The 19880-nt window shown below is 44.6% G+C and overlaps 1 long non-coding RNA gene across 2 annotated transcripts in view; it reads right to left on the reverse strand.

Annotated features, from left to right (window-relative positions):
- LOC311600895 overlaps window positions 1-19880 on the reverse strand; it is a 64069-nt gene that overhangs the window by 7396 nt on the left and 36793 nt on the right. The window contains exons 1-2 of one of the 2 annotated variants that reach the window (XR_014780397.1): window positions 12906-13021; window positions 9907-10065 (exon numbers count right to left, since the gene is read on the reverse strand). This is a non-coding gene — a long non-coding RNA (uncharacterized lncRNA). Of the gene's footprint in view, window positions 1-9906; window positions 10066-12905; window positions 13022-19880 lie in introns of those variants that run through there. The other variant, XR_014780396.1, reaches the window with a different exon arrangement.

Consider the following 19880-nt stretch of genomic DNA (forward strand, 5'->3'; position numbering starts at 1 on the left):
ACACACACACACACACACAAAATGAAAATAAAAATAAACAAGCCATAGACCAATAAAACAAAAAAGAAAAAAATGCCCAAACAAAGCAAAATAAGGCAAAATGTCTACAAAAATACCAGTGAGTTCGTTTCGTGTTGGACAATTACTCCTGGGTATTGGGCATGCCTTGAAGTGTGGTTAATAATCCCAGTGAGACGCCATTAGAAAAAACAGATTTTTTTCCTTTGCCAGTAAGCATCAATAACTGCAGCTAGCTTCTTGGTTAGGGGTGGCAACGCATGTCCTTTCTCCCTTTCAGTGCTGGAACCCCTTCTGACACGTGGCATGCAGAAATACACGCAAGCAAAACACCCATACACATAAAATAAATAGTTATTTAAAAAATTAAAATGAAAGCCACATGGACTAAGTGATATAGATTCTGTATTTGCTTTAAACCAAGTCAAGGTGGGGAGTAGTGAGGGAGGAAACAAGACTGGGTGTGAGCGGATCCTTGCTGAAGGTGGGGTTGGGGTTGGGCGTGGGAGGCAGATGACAGCGCAACCGGACCCTGGATCTGGTTGCTGATAACAACCTCACTGTATGACTTTCCTGATCCCAAACACTGTAACTTTCCATAAAATGGTGGGGGTTTTGTTTGCTTGTTTGGTTGGTTGGTTGGCTTTTGGATTTTAGAGTCAGAGCTTCTCTGTGTAGCCTTGGCTGTCCTAGAACTTGCTCTGTAGACTAGGCTGGCCCCGAACTCAGAGACCTGCCTGCCTCTGCCTCCTGAGTGCTGGGATTAAAGGCGTGGACAGCATGCCTAGCTTCTGTTTTGGTTTTTGTACTTGGTTTTGGTGCATTAGTAAGCTGGCATGTACAAATCCATCTCTCTGTTTCCCCCACCCCAGGCTACTAGACAATAGCATGACCTTTGACAGTCTGAAACCACAGACTTCTAGATCAAAGTAGACTCAACTGACTTCCCTTAAATACATGAATCTAAGCTAGACAAAGTCAGAGCGAATTAAGAGGTTTAACCATCTGAGCTGGGAAGAAAGGAGGCAGTGAAAGCATACCCAACTCAGTGATGTGTCTACTCACAGTGCAGCAAATTAATTTGCATTGACCCCTTTTTACAAATCAGTCTTCTTTTCTGCTTTTCTGATAACACTGTGAACTTTGTCAGTCATTCAGCGTTTCCACTTCTAAAACCCGTAGTTACCATGGAACCCATTTTGGGTTTTTGCAATTATTACTTTTTGAGAATTCAGCTAGCAAACTCATGGAGCCCAAGGGAAGATCCAATGTGCACCACCAGGCTCCCCTCACCAGGAGTGGGAGAGCAGGCTTTGCTGTCTGGGCAATGGGAAGGGTTAATTAGAATTGTAGTTGTAATAAATAACAGCCCTGTCAGCTTTCACTTCTGTTTCACAGAATACTCATGTGGGACCAGCCCACAGAAACAGTTGCTTTCAGATACCTTGAGCATCCTAGGACTCAGGGCCTCCTTACCATAAGGGAAGGCTGACCATAGCCAGCCAGAGCATCAGAGGTCCCAAACTGGCCAAGCTGCTGCAAAATTAACTGTGCTTTGTGCCATAGCATTCACGGATTGTGTGGTCCAATTAAGAGGTCCCTTCTGGGCTCGGGAGAAAGCTCAGCCGGTAAAGAGCTTGCTGAGCAAGCATGAAGACGTGACCTAGGATCTGCAGCAGCCACACAAAAGCTGCGCACGGAGGCACACACCTGTAATGGCCAGCCAGCCAGAAGCCCCGGAGACTTCTACCCTGATGACCAGAGGGAAGAGGTGCCACTGCGTAGGCAGAGCGGAAGGGGGGGCTCTTGAGGGCCAGGTGACAGACCATCTTGATAACCACTGGCATCTGGAAAGTCTGAGTATATGTGATGCTTGCTGGACCTGCTTTCAACATCTACTCTCTGGTACCCTTTGCCTTGTCCCTCTCTCTACCACGTGGGGCAAGGATACCCCAAGAGTAGGAGCTCATGCAAAGGCCTTTCATTAACTTGCTTGTTGTCAAGACATGGAATGTCTTTCAGGGCGTAGAGATGATATAGAAGATAGGGTCTGTAAATTTGGGTCTTGTGATTGGCGAGGGCCTGCCAGCTCAGGTCACTTGTAACCTTCGTGGACACTACAACTGGAATGTTTATGACCTTTCCCAGGGTAAGTGGCTTCCCTTCTGGAATGAGCGCGTGCGCGCGCACGTGCATGTGCGAGTACACACACACACACACACACACACACACACACACACACACACACATTCACACATTCAGTAGAGCTGACTAAGTGTGGGTTGCAATTTAGTTTCTGTAAAGATGTCTTCTAGCCTTCAAAAAGAAAACGAGGAAATGGATGATAAGATGCCTTCTAACCTTTTAAAGAGCAGAATTCAAGAACTAAGCATGGCAGCATAGGCCTTTACTCCCAGTGCTCTGGAAGCAGGTAGCTAGCTCTCTGTGAGTCTAGGGCAAGCCTGGTCTATATACAAGGAGTTCCAGGCTAGCCACACTTACATAGAGACACAGGGTCTCAATTCAAATCAAATATATTCTGCTCCTTGGATTTTAATAAGTACCACCCAAGGAAACCAACATAAACACCTGACCCTTTGTAGTCCCTCTTTATTCTATTTTACTCGACTTTATGGTAATGATTATCTTTTTGGAAAATTCAAATAAATTCAACTGAAAATGAAACAATCCATAGTAATTAAAAATTCATAATTCAATTAGACTTTATGGAGTTATAGTATCATGGTCTATTTTAGATACATATAAAATCTCACAGTGCTGGATTAAGGTGGCAGTTAGAATCCTTCACAAAATTGCGTTGTTGGTTACATGGTTGCAAATAAAAAGTTGAATGCGGAGTATGCTGTGGTTTAAAACGTTAGTCTGACAATTCACATGCTTGCAGAGCCTACTTAAAGCAGCAAAGTCGCCACAAAGATACTGTGCTAGTATATTTATCCATATATAAAATAAGCCTGGCTCTTAGAAACATCAAAGAGAAGTTGGATGGCATTGTGATTTCAGCATATCAGTGTAAAGCCCCTAAAATCCAGAGCTAGAAACGAAAGCATCGCAAAGCAAGCCATCTGTTAGGGTTTCTTAAGTGTACATATAAAACAATATCCAGATAAAAGTATTAGTAGTGTCTTTAATATATACAGGGACTAATTGCTTTTTAGTCACCAAACATCCCCCAAGGAAATTATCAGACTTAACCCTCTGGTAGTATACCTGATTTTGTTTGTTTGTTCCTGGAACTCACTTTGTGGACCGGGGTGATCTTGAACTCACAGAGACCCACCAGCTCTGCATCCCAAGTGCTAGTATTAAAGGTGTGTGCTACCATGTGTGGCATATACCTGATTTAAAAAAATAAGGTATTTTAATTTTGCCTATTTATGTGTCACTTATTTCCAAGAGAAGTTTCATATAGTGTAAAATACAAGAAATTCAGATACGCACGCACGAAGCCAAAACTACAATTCTTTTAAAAAAATTGTAATCTTTAAAAAAAAAAACATATGTTTCCCAGCACTTGGGAGGCAGAGGCAGGTGAATCTCTGGGTTCAAGGCCAGCCTGCTCTACAGAGCAAATTTTAGGGCAGCCAAAAATCCTGTCCCAAAAAAAGAACCAGCTAACCAAACAAACAAAAAAGATCGATTTGTTTTTATTTTATGTGAGTGAATGTTTCGCATGTATATGTATGTGTGTGTGTATGTATGTATGTATGTATGACATCATGTGTGTGTGCCTGGTGCCTGTGGAGGCCAGAAGAGGAGGGTATCAGGACACACCCCAACCTGGAACTGAGGTTACAGACAATGGTGGACCACCATGTCGGTGCTGGGAACAGAACCCAGGTCTCCTGGAAGAGTGACACATCCTCTTAACCACTGAGCAACCTCTCTGGCCCTAGATAACCAAATCTCAAAATCAACCAAAAACCAGACAAACAAAAAAGCCCAAGAACTTCATAATGAAGCTAAGTACATATCACTGTATGGGCCAACAAAATCCAGCTCTAAGACTCATGGAAGCCAAAGGGAAAGATGGAAAATGTATACAAACACGGATGGAAACTTTTTAGAAATCTACAGAATGAAAAGAGCTCCATACACATTTGAAGTCTCTGCAGCAGCTGTAGCGAAGCAAGTAGGTCGTATGAAACCCAGATACCATAGCTTGCAATTGGAGCAAACTATTGCTCCAGGGACCAGGAAGAGCAGCAGGTTAATTCCATGTGTGCTATTGTTAAGATACAATCAGAAATAAATGTATATTGATAACACACACCCAACAATAAAATCAGACATACTGTCTAATGTAAGGGTGAAATGGCCCCAAATCACCCCTTGATGAAATACATGGAATATTAATGAGTTTGCAATGCTAGACACAAAATCCCAGGGCCCTACACCTGCTTAAAAAAGGTTCTATAACCACTGGGCACACCATAGGCAATTTATATTTTGAAATAATTCCCACTATGTGGAGAGGAATTGTAGTTTTGGCTTCGTGCATGCGTTTGTGGCCTCTCAAACTTGGGATGAATTTTAACAGGGAAGTAAGCATCAATTTAGCAAAAGAATTGACAAGCAGGCCAAAGTCATGATGAAGGCAGTGGACCCGGTCACTTGCCCTGAACGATTTGCCTGTGGAGGTGGATGATGCTAGAAACATATAAGATAACTTTGCTACCATCATAATGGTCAAAAACACAGCAACTGAACATTTCAGTAAAGGATCTGCAACTTTAGTGCAGAAAATTAACACTAGAAAAGGTTCATGGTCCAGACCAAAAGAATATTTAAATATCCAGAGTGATAGACTAGACCTGAGAGACCCTGCAGGGACTCAGACCTGGTCCATTTCCGTGTTTTCTTTCTTTCTCTCTCTCTCTCTCTTTTTTCTTCCTTTTTCCTTTCTTTCTTTTCCTTTTTCTTTTTCTTTTTGGTCTTTCAAGACAGGGTTTCTCTGCATAGCCTTGCCTGTCCTAGAACTCACTCTGTAGACCAGGATGGCTTCGAACTCAGAGATCCATCTGCCTCTGGCTCCCGAGTGATGGGATTAAAGGCGTGTGCCACCACCAGGCTTTGTCTAGGCATTTCTTGACTCAGAACAGAGAGAAGATTCTGGAGCTAACAGAGTGAGATCTGTTCACACTAAACTGAGGAGCGTTTTGTATGCATTCTTAGGTATTCCTAGGGCCCAGAAATAAGTCAAATGAATTTTTATCTGTTTTATATTAGATTTTATTTATTTATTTATTTATTTATTGTTTTTGTGTGGCCCTGAAAGGTTTTTTTTTTTTTTCCTGATGCTGGGCACAAAGTACCAACCAGCTATCGCCGCGCTGCGGAAGCTATAGTGCGTGGCCCTGATGCTTTAAACGTATAGCCCACAGTCATCTACCTCTTGGCGAGCTCCCTGTGGGTGACGACATTGCCGCTCACTTTCTCCACGTCCACCTCCAGACTCTGCAGTTCTCCTCATAGACAAGACCGGACAGATATGCATTTGATGGATCACGCCGCAGGGTCAGGGCAGACTGTAGACCCTGAATGTCACTAAGCTCTTCCTTGGTATTTTTGTTTTTTGTTTTTTGCTTAATAAGGGCTATGCTAGAGTGTTGACATTACACAATATATAAGTCATATATGCCAGTGTTTTTACATTACACAATATCAAGGATAAACTTACACAAAAAGCCATTACAGCTCTGAGTTGGAAAGAGAAAAATACCAAGTGCAGAAAGCCTTTGATGCACTTGACCTAATTGCTGGAGCTGAGTGGTGACCTGGGAATAAGCCTTTGTTTAAATACTTATTTCATAACCAGGCTGAGCTTGGACAGTCCTCTAAGGCCAGGGTAGGACACTGGGACCAAGTGCGTTCTACTCGCTTGAACTTGACAGCTAAACCCTCTGAGAAGCTGGAAGCGAGTACAGTACAACCATACACATGCACGAGAGCTTCACAGAGGAACCCATTGTTTTTGAAAGTAAATAAAAATGTAGTTACAAACACAATTACCACCCACAATAAAGCAATTTGGACATTAAAAGAAAGGCAAACATTAAAAAAAAATAAGTACAATACAATCTTTTTGTTTTGTTTTGGTTTTTTGAGACAGGGTTTCTCTGGTTAGCCTTGGCTGTCCTGGACTCACTTTGTAGACCAGGCTGACCTCGAACTCACAGCGATCCACCTGCCTCTGCCTTCCGAGTTCTGGGATTAAAGGTTTGCGCCATTACCGCCCGGCTCATTATTAATATTTTCCTCCATCTATTTCTCCTCAGACTACTATCGCTCCATGTGGGAGTAAATACTTTCAGGGAACTATGAAATACAAGCTGTTTTTCATTCCTGTTGTATAAACAACAATCAGAGAACCTAAACTCTTTTGAATGTGTACTATAGGCCTGGGATCCCGCTAAACATGTCACATACTCAGGGAAGGTGACCCTCTCTGGACATGAGGGCCAGTTCCAAAGGAGGCTCCGGAGTCCTAAGCTCTGGCTGAGGACCTCAAGTTGAGTCAGCATTAATGGAAGGCTTGGGGCTGTAATTTGGGCCTGGGTCACTTGCCCCCATCCGGGAGTCCCCAGTCTTATTCCCCGGTAAAAAAAAAATAAGCAGACAATGAGGCCATAATAGTGAGAATTCTGGAACTTTGATTTCTTTTAAAAAACACAGAAATATTGTAAGAATGTGTTTTCATTTTAGTTCCAGCTGTGGGGATGTGGGGCTGATTCAGGCTCTCTGAAGCAGCTGGCTGTGATTTGCCTCATGCTCTAGCAGAGGTGTGGTTTTGCCAGCTGCAGATAATTTCTGTGATCGTGTGGCATTTGTAATTCTGGGAGCTTCTCAGAGGATCTGTCTCTCCTCCCCCCCCCACTCCCCCATCCTCATTTCTCTCCTATCTAATGATAGGGCACAAAATGGGGTGGGGGGCGGGGGTGGAGGGAAATAGGGGGTGAGAAAAAGAAGAACCCATAAAGAAACAAGGCTATTACAGTAAGTCTTGGTCCCTGGTTACTTGTGCACCAGAACTGCCTGTCACTAACTGAAAATCTTTCTAATTTTGACCAAGGAAAGCTACTAGGATACCCCCGCCCCCCCCCACCAAAGACTTCCAATTAGAGGTTGAAATGCATCTTCCTTCAAAGGGGGCAAGGTTGTTCTCATAGCCTCTCCTCAGAGACTCTGGGTCTCTAAGTCTTCCTGAGGCGGTAAACCATTCCTTCCTGCCTCCCCATCCCCCATCAAGAAGCACAGCCTTCCCCCTCAGAGGCAGGATTTCCAGCCAGTGTGTATAGCCTGTCTCTCTCAGGAACTCTTGTAGAAGAGAACAGTGTGCACTGCAAACAGAAGGATCTAACTTCACAACCCTGGCCACACATTCTTAAAAAGCTATTTAGCATGGCCTCAGGTGAAAATCCCACGAGAAGACAATAGCTTTGTGACAGTCCCCAGTCAGAACAGGGAACAGCTGGGTGTGTGTGTGTGTTACTGCTCAAAGATAGGCTTCTGTATTTAAGGCCACACTGTTGGCAGCAGGCCCTTGAGGATGAAAATGCCGATGTAGTTGCTTCTCGGCTGTGGAGAGCCCGTACAATTTGGCCTGCCTCTTTATCCCATTAACCTATTAACGTGAGTGGGACAGTCCATGTGGGGAGTAGAAGTTGACCTTGTGACACTTTGCTTAATTGCTACTTTATCTTATTTTTATTATTTTAAAATTTATTATTAGCATTGTTGTTTGTGTGTGTGTGTGTATGTGTGTGTGTGCGCTCGCGCTAGCATACATGTCACAGCATGCATATGTGCCACTACACATATGTGGTAGTCAAGAGAGCAGCTTTCAGTAATAGGTTCTCTCCTCTCATCTTGCAAAGGTGGAGTTTCTTTGTTTCTGCCCTGCTTGGTACTCCAAGCTAGTTGGCCCTTGAACTTCTGGGCAATTCTGCCCTCTGTCTCCCCCAAGTTATCATAGCTGTACTGAGATTACAGATGTATGCCGCCACATCTGGCTTCCTTATGTGGGTTCAGGGGATTAAACTTAATGCTTTCAGGTTTGAACTTTCGCCCTCTGAGCCGTCTCACTAACCCTCCACCTTATTTTCTGAGACAAGGTCTTTCAGTGACCCTGGAGTGCACTGCTTTGGTTAGACTGACTGGATGACTCTCTGCTCCCCAGTGCTGGGGTAGAGATTCACCCCGCTCTCCCTGGCTTTTTCTGTGTGTTCTGGCATTTCAAACCCAGGCGTTCTAGCTTACAAGGCAAGCACTTTACCCTATGAACCATCCCCCACTCCCATCCCACAGATTCTTTTCTTTTCTTCCTGTCTACCCCTCTCCCTAAGTAACTCTATCTGTCCTGAAACTCACTATGTATATAAAGCGACTGACTTTGAACTCAGAGCTCTGTCTGCCTGTGTCTCGCAAGTGCTGGGATTAAAGGCAAGAACTGCCATACCCAGCCACATCACGGGTTCCTAATGAAGATGAATGGCTGCTAAACCCAAGTGGGACTGACTCCCACACCAGCTGGAACACAGACAGACGTTCATACGGAACACTTAGCTGGGATGCACAGTTGTCTAAAGGAGAAATCAGACCTAGTCCAGGCAGTTGAGAACCGGAGGAACCTGCTCCATTCTGAAAGCCTCAAATGCCCCAGGCCCAAGATGTTACTCTCTTAATCTTTCATCTCAAACCCAACCTTAACTTGGGAGCCAGTCCCCTCAGTTTATCACACCAGATGGTAAAAATGACAAGGAGGAGAATTTCAACACTGACTGAAGGCATCGCATTCTCAGGAGCTTGCATGGCAGGGACAGAGTGTGAGCTACTTACATGGTTGGGTCAAGAGTGTTTGCCTGTTGTCCTGACATGATTTACATATGTACTTCATTTGTAGCTTGTATAACTTAATTATTAGGAATTAATTATGAATTGTGATTTAATTATTATGAATTAGTTACTTTTAATCCCAGCACTCAGGAGGCAGATGCAGGTGGATGACTGTGAGTTCAAGGTCAGCCTCGTCTAAAAAGTGAGTCCAGAACAGCCAAGGCTACACAGAGAAACCCTGTCTTGAAAAAGAAGAAGAAGAAGAAGAAGAAGAAGAAGAAGAAGAAGAAGAAGAAGAAGAAGAAGTGAGCACTTGATAATTTGTAGCCAACTGAAAGTCTTTATTCCAGCCAGCTGAGACTACACTCAGGTATTTTCGACCCAAGTTTAGCACTGAGCATTTAGGGTAAGGGACTTTTAAAGGCAAAAGACACATCCTGGTATCTGTCTTGACAGCTCAAGCAAACAGCTTAACAGAAGCTCAGTTAGCTAGGACATGCTGACCTTGGGTCCCTAGAATGGAATTGGGTAATTTTCCATGGGATTCTCCATCAGGGAGATCAAAAGAGTTAAACCTAAAATGGCCTCCTGAGGAATACAAGATGGAGGAAGGAGCCTCTGCACTGTCTTGCCCCATCACAACCTGAATAGATATATTTATCTTCGTGTGAAACGTCAGCACTGAAGGGAGATGCCAACATGGGGTTCTGTAGACTGCTAGATATGGCAGATTAAAGATGCTGCCTTGTAGGCCAGGAGGTGGTGGCACACACACCTTTAATCCCAGCATTAGGGAAACAGAGGCAGGCAGATCTCTGAGTTTGAGGCCAGCCTGTTCTACAGAGTGAATTCCAGGACAGCCAAGGCTACATAGAGAAACCCTGTCTCAAAACAAACAAACAAAAGCACCAAACAACAACAACAACAACAACAAAATGATCCCATCTTGTGCAAACTACTCTGGTCAAGGCGTGGTGTAGGTGATCACTGTCTTTACCTGGGGTTCTGTATGTGATCTGAAGTATTCCTTACCTGTCCAGGGGACAAGCTGATGGCAGGAGCTAATTGCTCTTGCTTTATGGTGAAACCTCAGCTTCATGGGTGTGTATGGTCTGGTCTGTCAAGATGTGCTGTCATTTTTGGATTCCAGGTGGCTTTGGCTCAGGAAAAGGACACAAAACTCGAGATAACCTTTTGGGAGTAACAAATTATAATAAGCTGACAGGAAAAGTTGTCATTTAGTCATCTTTGTGCTATCAAACTTTGAAGGGGATGAAATAGGTTTGGTGTTAGCAATTTCTAGACAGTTGCTCCTTGAGCACACTTGAGGCGGAGTAGAAGAGACAGACACAAACCAAAGTGGAGCCAAGGACCCTCGTCCTGTTTATCCAAGTAAGGTATCAATCAACTTTAGCAAAAGCTATTCATTCATCTACTTTCTGCCCTTTCTTTCTTTTTCATCTCTTTATTTATTTGAAGGTTTTTCTTTTTCTTTTTTGGGGTGGGGAGGGAGGGTCAGAGTCTTACTAGGTAGCCCGGGTTGGCCTTGAACTCACAGAAATCCACCTGCCTCAGCCTCTGAAGCATAGAGATTAAAGGTATGCACCACCACACCCAGCAGCAAAAGTAATTTCTCTTTCCTTCTTTCTTTCTTTCTTTCTTTTGTTTTGTTTTTTAAGACAGGGTTTCTCTGTGCACCTTTGGCTGTCCTAAACTCACTTTGTAGACCAGGCTGGCCTTGAACTCACAGAGATCTGCCTGCCTCTGCTTCCCAAGTGCTGGGGATTAAAGGCTTGTGCCACCACACCCCACAAAAGTAATTTCTAAGTAACAGGAAGCGACACATTTCTCTTTATTGGAGGCCTGAGGTGTGTTCTATATATAAGCCGACTCTCCAAGCTTCAGCGGCATCACTTTGCACATAGAAGAAGACAGCTGATAACTCCAGGTATAGTGATGCAATCAATGGCTCTAACCTCAGTACTAATGAGGCAGAAGCAATCGGATCTCTGAGTTGCAGGACAGCTAGAGAGCTACACAGAGGAAGCCCTGACTCTGAAAACAAAACAAAACAAACAAACAGAACCACCACCGCCAAAAACCAGTGAAAGCGATCCCCTACAGACGTGCACACATGCCATCTTAGTCAGGTAATCCCTCATGCTCTCTTCCCAAGTGATTCTAGCACCAGGTGGTGGTGGCACACACACCCGAAGGAGAGAGAAACCTGTTTTTTACGATCCCAAGTGTGGGATCCGAATGGTCTTATGAGAGAACAGGTGAGGTTAATCCACTAGCAGACCAACCACCTCGTGCAGGAGCTTGATTGTTGCCAGCTGAAAAGATCCCATGAACAGACTCTGGGAGGACATATATAAATGAGCCCAGAGCTGGAGGCAGAGCTTTTGGAGACTTGGGATAGTTTTGGCTGTTCATCGCTCTATTCCGAGACGCTCCTGGAGAGAACCGCTCGAGGGAAGGCTTCGGGGCTCCGGGCTCCTACTGAGGTTCCGGGTTCTGGTTACTCCAGGTTCCAGCAGAAGAAATCCTGCTGATTATGCCAGGAGAATCGTTCCTCAGAACTGATATCTTTACGATTTTGTTATTGTGTTCCTTAATCTTCTTTTCCTATTGTTTTGGTTAATTGGGTTATAAGTGACGTATGCTTGGTTAATAAATTTATAATAAAATATAGTGGTTAAGAAAATTGAGCCTACACACACCTTTAATCCCAGCACTAGGGAGGCAGAGGTAGGTGGATCGCTGTGAGTTCAAGGCCAGCATGGTCTACAAAGCAAGTCCAGGACAGCCAAGGCTACACAGAGAAACCCTGTCTTGAAAAAATAAACAAAAAAACAAAAACCAAGTGGCCAGTTAACATTTACAACAAATCATCACAGACTGGGCTTTGTGCTGGGATCAAAGGTATGGGCCACAATGCCCAGCCTTGTGTATTTATGAGGTAAGAAAGCCCAGCTGACTGTGGCCAGCCCCAGCCCCTGAGTATGGAGGAAGTCTTGAACTATAGAGGTCTCAGAAAATGTAAACAAAGATAGCAAGCACAGGTCCATTCCCTTAATCTCCGCTCTTGACTATGCATGTGATGTGTCCCATTGCTTCAGTTTCGGCCTTGGCATCTCTGAAATCATGGACTGTAGCCTAGGCTTGTAAGCTAAAATAAACCCTTCCTTCCTCCCTCCCTGTACTGGCTAATTTTTGTGTCAACTTGATGCAAGCTAAAGTTGTTTTGGAAAAGGAAAACCTCAACTGAGAAAATGGTCCCAGTAGATTGGCCTGTGGTGCAAGACTGTGGTGCATCTCTTCTGGTTAATGACTGATGTGGAAGGCCCCAGTTCTCATGTGAACAGTAATCCTGGATAACACGTAAGAAAGCACAGCTCCATGACTTCTGCAATCAGCAGCCCTTCCCCTGACCCACCCACCTCCACCAACGCCCCCATCCCTCAATCCCATTCCCCCCCACCTCGCTCTCCCCCACCCCACCCCCCACCAGCCAGGCTCCTGCTCTTTGCCTTTTGTTCCTTTCATTACTTTCCCTCAGTGGACTGAGATCCAGGACATATAAGCCAAATAGACCCTTTTCTCCCCAAAGCTGCTTTTAGTCAGGGTGTTCCTCTCACACTAACAGAAATCAAACTAGGATTGGGTCTCACTCTGTAGTCCAGTTTGGTCTCGCTGAACTTTGTCAGCTATAACAAGACAGGTTCAATGTGCTGGCTAGTTTTGCATCAACTTGACACAAGCTAGGGTCATCAAAGAGGAGGCAGTCTCAGTTAGGAAAATGCCTCCAGAGGATCAGGATGCAGGCAACATTGTAGAGCATTTTCTTAATTAGTGATTGATGGAGGAGAACCCATCCCATTGGGGGTGGTGGTATCCTTAGCCTGGTGGTCCTGGGTGCTATAAGAAAGCTGGCTGAGCAAGCCATGAGGAGCAAGCCAGTAAGCAGCACCCCTCCATGGCCTCTGCATCAGCTCCTGCCTCCAGGTTCCTGCCGTTTGAGTTCTTACCTGACTTCCCTGAATAGACTGAGATGTGTAGACACAATGAACACCGTTCATCCCAGGTTGCTTTGGTCGTGGTGCTTCCTCACAGCAATAGAAGCCTTATCTAGGATACTCAGCCATCTGACCTCATAGACCATTAAAGAAGCAGGTTGCAGTGAAAAACAGAAAGGGAGATTTAGCCAAACGTGTTCACATTGGGAAGAAAAACTGGAGGTCTAGGGACAACTCCCAAGCCCCAGTCCATCTTTAGTGTCCTGACATGAGGTGTAGGCTTAAACAGAGGGCAAAAAATATGTGTGTGTGTGTGTGTGTGTGTGTGTGTGTGTGTGTATAAAACTAAGCCATTCTGATCAAGGTATGGCCTCTCCCATCAGTGATCCATCAGTGCCTAGGCTCCAGCCCTGCCTGATGAGCTCTCGGAACTGTGGGAAGACTTCTGGGAGGCAAACTCCTAACTGCACCAACCTTATCTTTCTCTCAGCATAAACTTCCTGGAGAAATTCTAATTCCTTGGGGGGAAAATCTGCCAGCATTCTGACAGAGGAAGGGAGGGGCACGCTTGTCTCCTTCCACCAGCTTTGTCCCAGACAGGATGATTAGACTACATTAATCTAACCAGTGTGTGCCAGCACACTTGGTTATAATGGCAGATTAGAAGCTTGTAGGATTAGGGGTACAGTTCAAAAGAATGTTTGTCTGGCATGCATGAGCTCATAAAATATTATAAGTATTTTAGGGGAGTTGTTTACTCAAATAGTCCCTGGATGCGCAACATTTGGACCTCCTTGCATTAGTTTATTTTTCCTCCACATCTTATTTTACTTAATAAAGGCTCTAACAAAAGTTTCAAATACTGTGGTGACTACAGAAAGCAGAGCCAAAGGACCTTGTAGAAAAAGAAGGAAGGCAGTCGCCTAGAAAGCCACAGTCCAGGCTTGTGCTTACACTGTGTGGGGTGTCTGCCTCAGCCCATCTCTTGATGGGCAGTTTTATTTTATTTTATTTTATTGGTGCTTAATCATGGCAGGTTTTTGCTTTATTTTGTTTTTCAACACAGAGTTTCTCTGTGGATCCCTGGCTGTCCCAGAACTCCCTTCTGTCAATCAGGCTGGCCTAGAACTCAGAGATCCACCTGCCTCTGCCTCCCAAGGGCTGGGATTACAGGTATGCACCACCTGTAATGATGGTGCTGATTTCTTCAGTTATGTATATGTTATCATTATCAGCCGCCTGTTTGACATATAGCTAGCCGACTTTTTCCTGTCCTATAGGCTCTCTGTTCACTCTACCGATGGTTTCCTTTGCTGTGTAGATATTTTTCACTTCATGGTGCCTATTTGCTTTTTTTTTTTTCCTTCTTTTTTTGTATGAGTGGTTTTATCTCTGTGTATATGAATGTATTATGTGGATGTCTGGTGCCTGTGGAGACCGGAAGAACAGACCGGAAGAACAGTAGAGCTATGAACAGTTACGAGTTGCCGTGTTGGGTGTTGGGAACCAAACCCAGGTCCTCAGCAAAAGCAGCCAGTGCTCTTAACCTCGGAGCATCTTTCCAGCCCCTCCCCGATGTCTTTTTTTTCCCCCTTTGAATTTTGAGGCAGGGTCTCTTATGTTTCCCCGGTAGTCCTGGAACTTGGTATGCAAGGCTGTCCTTGAACTCTCAGAGATATGCCTGCTTCTGTCTCTGGGGTGCTGAGGTTTACGTTTGTACATCCACACTCAGCTTCTCCACAGCTGTTTTCGAACTGTACACCTTGTGTGTCCTGTAGCAGTTTTAGCATTTTAGATTTTAAACGTAAGGTCTCTGATTCATTTAAAGGCTGATTTCTGTGCACGTTCAGCCTTATGGATCCAATGCCATCCTTCTGTCAGTACACATCTGATTTTTGCCAATACTGTTTACTGAATAGTCTGTCTTTTCTACCCAACTTTGCCAAATATTAAGAGGCCATATTTATGTGGGTTCATTTCTCATTCTCTATTCTGTTCTATTGGTCTTGATGTCTGCTTTTGTGTGTGTGTGCCAGTGCCATGCCATCCATGTCATTATGGCTCTTTCTGGTTTTAAATCCTGTACCACATTCACAACTACTTATGTACATACACATGAACGCTGTAAGTGAGGATCTGGGAGTTTGCCCACATCCTGACAACCTGTTTGGCCCCTAAAACTGTGATGAAAAGAGAGAGATAATTCCTCAAAGCTGCCCTCTGACCTACACACACAAGCTGCTGGTATCTCTCTACCGCCACCACCACTGCCACTGACATGCCTGTCCTGGATGAAGACAAGACCATTCCCTGAAGGAACACTTCCCAAGACTCAAATATGACCAAACACTGCCCCGCAGCTGATAGAAGAGCCTGCTGTCTTTTTTGCCAGCCACAGTCCTGGGCTGGTTTTGTTCATCGTCATAAGACTTAGTGGGATGTGGAACCACAGAATTGCATCGGATGCAAATTTGCTTTGCTTCGGATGGAAATTTAAAGCAAGGCCTCTTACAAAACTCACTCCTAGTGTAACACAAACCCAAGCCATCTCATGTCTTTCCAACGCCTCCTCCTTTCTCTTGGATGCTTCTCCAGGCAGAGTACTTAGTCACAACTTGTCTAGCAAGTGTGTTCCTGAGATTGCCAGAATCTGAGGGTACGTGCTGGGGCCCTGGTGATGAGGCACCTCTAGGAATTTCTATCTAAGGAACAAAGGCACTCATGGAGCCCTGAGGCCAGAGAGAGACTAAGTCACCACACCCATATTTGTTCCATCTTCTCTGTACGTGAGGACCCAGCACTGGCAAGTCGGAGACAGACTGAGACTTTCCCCAGCCTCGGCCAACACTGTGACCTGACTAAGCTTCCGTTCTCTGTCTCTGTGTAAGCCATATTGTTTCCCTGAATGCAGCTGAGCATTCAACCTGGAACCAGGTCTCTGCTAAGAGCGCTACCAAAAACTGATGGGATAAAAACTGTGGAAAGGAAAGAAATCAAGTGGATGAATCATGTGTCTCAAATGCCATGGAGGCAGTGAGGGTGTACTCAGGGGTTCTAGTGGCTTTGGGGGATTCCAGGGAGTTATGGTGACTGTAGATGGGGAATTTTCATGCTGGGCCAGATCTTTCTCTCCAGAGAGCTTTTTCTTTTTCCTCTTTGAAAGTCATCTAACCGGTTATGATGCCATATTTCAATAGGATTTGCTAAAGGAGGTGAAATGAAGGCAGGAGTTCGAGGCCAGCCTGGGCTACCCATTTAGGAGGATGGAAAGATGCTGAGTAGACGGCTCAAAGGTTAAGAGAATTTGTTTCTCTTCCAGCAGACTTGAGTTCAATTCCCAGCAATCACCAGTGGCTCAATACCTTCTATAATAGGACCTGATATCCTTTTCTGGTGTGCAGACATACATGCAGATAGAGCACTCATGTAAAAAGAAAGAAAAAGAAAGGAAGGAAGGAAGGAAGGAAGGAAGGAAGGAAGGAAGGAAGCCATTTGGACCTAGGACCTTGACCTCCTGAGGCAGGTACCTGCATTTTCTTTACAAATCTACTGTTATACTTTATTCATTATTATTATTGCCATTATCATTATTGAACAAGTTCTCATTTAATACAGTCTGGCCTTTGACTCACTATGTAGCTGAGGCTGACCTTGAACTCTTTTTTTCTAATATTTATTTATTATTATGTATATAATGCTCTGCCTGCATGTACACCTGCAGGCCAGAAGAAGACACCAGATCACACATTAGAGATGGTTGTGAGCCACCATGTGGTTGCTGGGAATTGAACTCAGGACCTCCAGAGGAGCAGCCGGTGCTCTTAACCTCTGAGCCATCTCTCCAGCCCCTGTCCTTGAACTCTTGATCCTCCTGATTCTACTTCCAGAGGGCTGGGGTTATAAGTGCGTGCCACCACACTTAGTGTCTCTCAAACACCCAGTTCATGTATGTCATTTTTCTGCAAGTCATTCATATGAATTCAGAAGAGGAGGAGACAACATAGAGGCCTTTTAAAAGTATTTATAATTCCTTGTGAAAGGGATGGTTCCTAACGTTGGCATAGGGAAAGAAAGGCTGGGAGAGAGAGAGAGGGAAAGGATGCTTCTAGCTGATAGCAGAAAGGCAGCCTATACACCCAATCCATGGGAAGCACTGCTAATATCTGGACACCTTTTCTTCTTGATTTTTATCCTTCTGTGGTTGAAATTCTAGGCTACCCATGTGCTTGCATTCATGTCCCTTCCTCAGGAGTGAACTAATAGACATATGCCCATTGCTTATTTCCTAATATTTGCTTACTCACTCATCTAGAATCAAGCCCCTGACAAAACACAAGCAGTGGTGGAGATGTGGCTCAAAGGCAAGAGAGAGCACTTACCTGGCACATGCAAGGCCTTGGATTCCACTCCCAGCAATGAAAAACAAAAACAGAAGGTAAAAGTCATCTGCTCACAGGGAAGGACTATAGCTCGTGTGCTAAGGCACGCAATGTGCACAAACAAGGGATTGCTTGGTTTATAATCAAACCCCAGAAGCCCTAACCCCACCCCAAAAACTGTTCTTTAATTCACCAAAAGTCACTCGTTGTAAGTAGCTCTTCTATGATTTTGTTTTCTTCATTATTTTATCTTTAAGGTAGATACTTTGAGCCTTCACCCCTCAAACTAAGCACGGACACAATTTAGCCAACAGCACTGAAATTGGATATGAAGGAAGCACGAAGTTGCTCCAGAGCACAAGCACCTATAATCAACTGGAAGGATTACGGTTCTTTAGTCACAAATCTGGCTGGAGTACCACATGCTGCTCATCGGGCACAGGAAGAAGCAGACAGTGTGCCAAGCTCCTGTTGGTTCGTAACATCACAATGGCAAGTACAAAAGTGCCACCATGATAATAAGGAACAGCACACGCTCGTGTGGGGTCAGGGCTTACTTGCACAATCCACATCCGGCCACACGCACACTCCCCAAAGCAAGTGAGATGTTAGCATCATCCCTAGGGACAGAGTTGAGGGCAGGGAGAGGATGCCAGGACACACTTCTTGCCCAACTCGCTTGACAGCAAAGCCAGTTTGTACAGGTAAGGCCTTGTTCCCACCCATGCTGTGTGGGGCATGTGAGGTGGCACATGCATGGAGAACAGGTTGCACCCAACTCCAAATTACTCAGTAGTATATAAAAACAGTTTTCAGGCCTTTATCTTGTCCTAGGAGATTCCATTCTACAAAGTTTTTTTTTTTTAACTTCATTTTGAGGGGAAAGGGAAGACCATACCCCCAGAGGAACTGGCACAGAACTGCCAAGATGAAGCATTTTCAAACCCCAGAAATCTCAAACTTGAGATTTAAAATCTCATCCTGAGAATGGAAGATGTGGGACAAAGCTCTCTCCTTGTCTTCATGCCTGCCTCAGGAGCCTGTGACACAACTCCCAGGTGGCTACAGGTGGTCAGGCACATGAGCTTATCACCTGTTATTTTCTCCATGTAAATAGAGCATTGCCAGTGTCCTGAGTCCCAGCCAATGAGACACATTCATCCTCACATTCCCTTCCCACTGCCCAAGGTTTATTGACACATGAAATAAAGCGGCGAACACCATCTACTTCACCAAAGGACTCTAAGACTAGCTGTTTATTCTGAGCTGTAGTACTGGGAAACGAAGGGCCTCCCTTCTCCCTGAAGAATTCATTGATGCCCCCTCTCCCAGACTTGACTGCCTAGACTCAGAACCACCAAGGTCAGCTCCCCACGGCAAGCGTCTCTTGTTCATCTCCACCTGCCACAGTGCCTGGTACTGGCAGCCCACCTAAAAGAGCAATAACACTTATTGCAGAGAAAAATCTCCTTTTCCTGCACCCCTGCTGGATCTTGTGACCCAGACCTCATTCCGTGCTCACTCCAACCAACAGTGCTTGGACCTTCCAGCAGAGAAACGGGCACTTCCAGGAAAGACGCAACCCCAGAAGATTGTAGCCCCTGGGTAGACCCACAAAACACTCCATCTATATGGTGCTATCCATGCAGCACAGAATGACAATTTTTTTTTATTCTTGAGACAGATACTGAAACCACTCAGAAGTTTACAGGATAAATTAAGATTGCCAGTGCACATGAGCTTATTACAACTCTATCAGGCCCAAGAATCGATCAGACGTGTCAGCCAAGGAGTGTAGCTTTCTCACCTGGACCCATAAAGGGATGGACACTTAGCACTACAATAGCATGGCCACAGCGATCTATCATTTGATATCAGATGGGAGCCAATCATCAGGTGCCTTTGCAACTATCACCAGAGCTTTGATTCATCTCTGGCCTCTACCGCTGATGTGTCCTATTTAACTGGGTTTGTACATGAGGACAAATCGTAGATGTTTTGCTTGACTGCCCAACATGATCTTTAGACATCCAGAGCAGCTGTTGAGGCTTTGCTTGGCAAAAGTTCCAAAGATCTCTGGCTGATTACCACTGCCCTTAAATGTTGCCTATGGTCTAGGTATAATTTTTTCCTAAATACTACTTTGAAATCTGCTTTTTCTCCTAAAACTGTCTTTCTCTCTATTTCTCATTTTGACTATGAGCCCTAATGAAAAATACACTGGAAAAAATATTTCCCACAGAGACTGTTGAAAGAAGGCATCTTGCCAATGGCTTGAGACAATGAGAGAGTCTTGGCTCTGACAACTGTGAGCAGCCAGCCAGAAATTGCTTTAAAAGAAAGTTATGGCTTTGACATAACAGTACCTGGTTAGATATTGTTATCTGTAGAAAAATAAAAGGTGTTTCTTTAGAATCTGCTTTGAGAGCAATAGAAGGTGGGCTTGGAACACCATGCTTTACAGATATTTTTACAACAGAGGACCCCTTGGCAGTGAGCCTAGGCTTAGATAGCTTGGTACTGTTGGCTTGGTACTGGAAGTAAATCAAGCTTTTTCTGTGTTAATGACATTTAGTTTCAAGCTATGCTGCTAAGACAATCATGTAAA

Source organism: Acomys minous, assembly GCF_964271855.1.
Source record: "Acomys minous genome assembly, chromosome: 1".
Lineage (NCBI taxonomy): Eukaryota > Metazoa > Chordata > Mammalia > Rodentia > Muridae > Acomys > Acomys minous.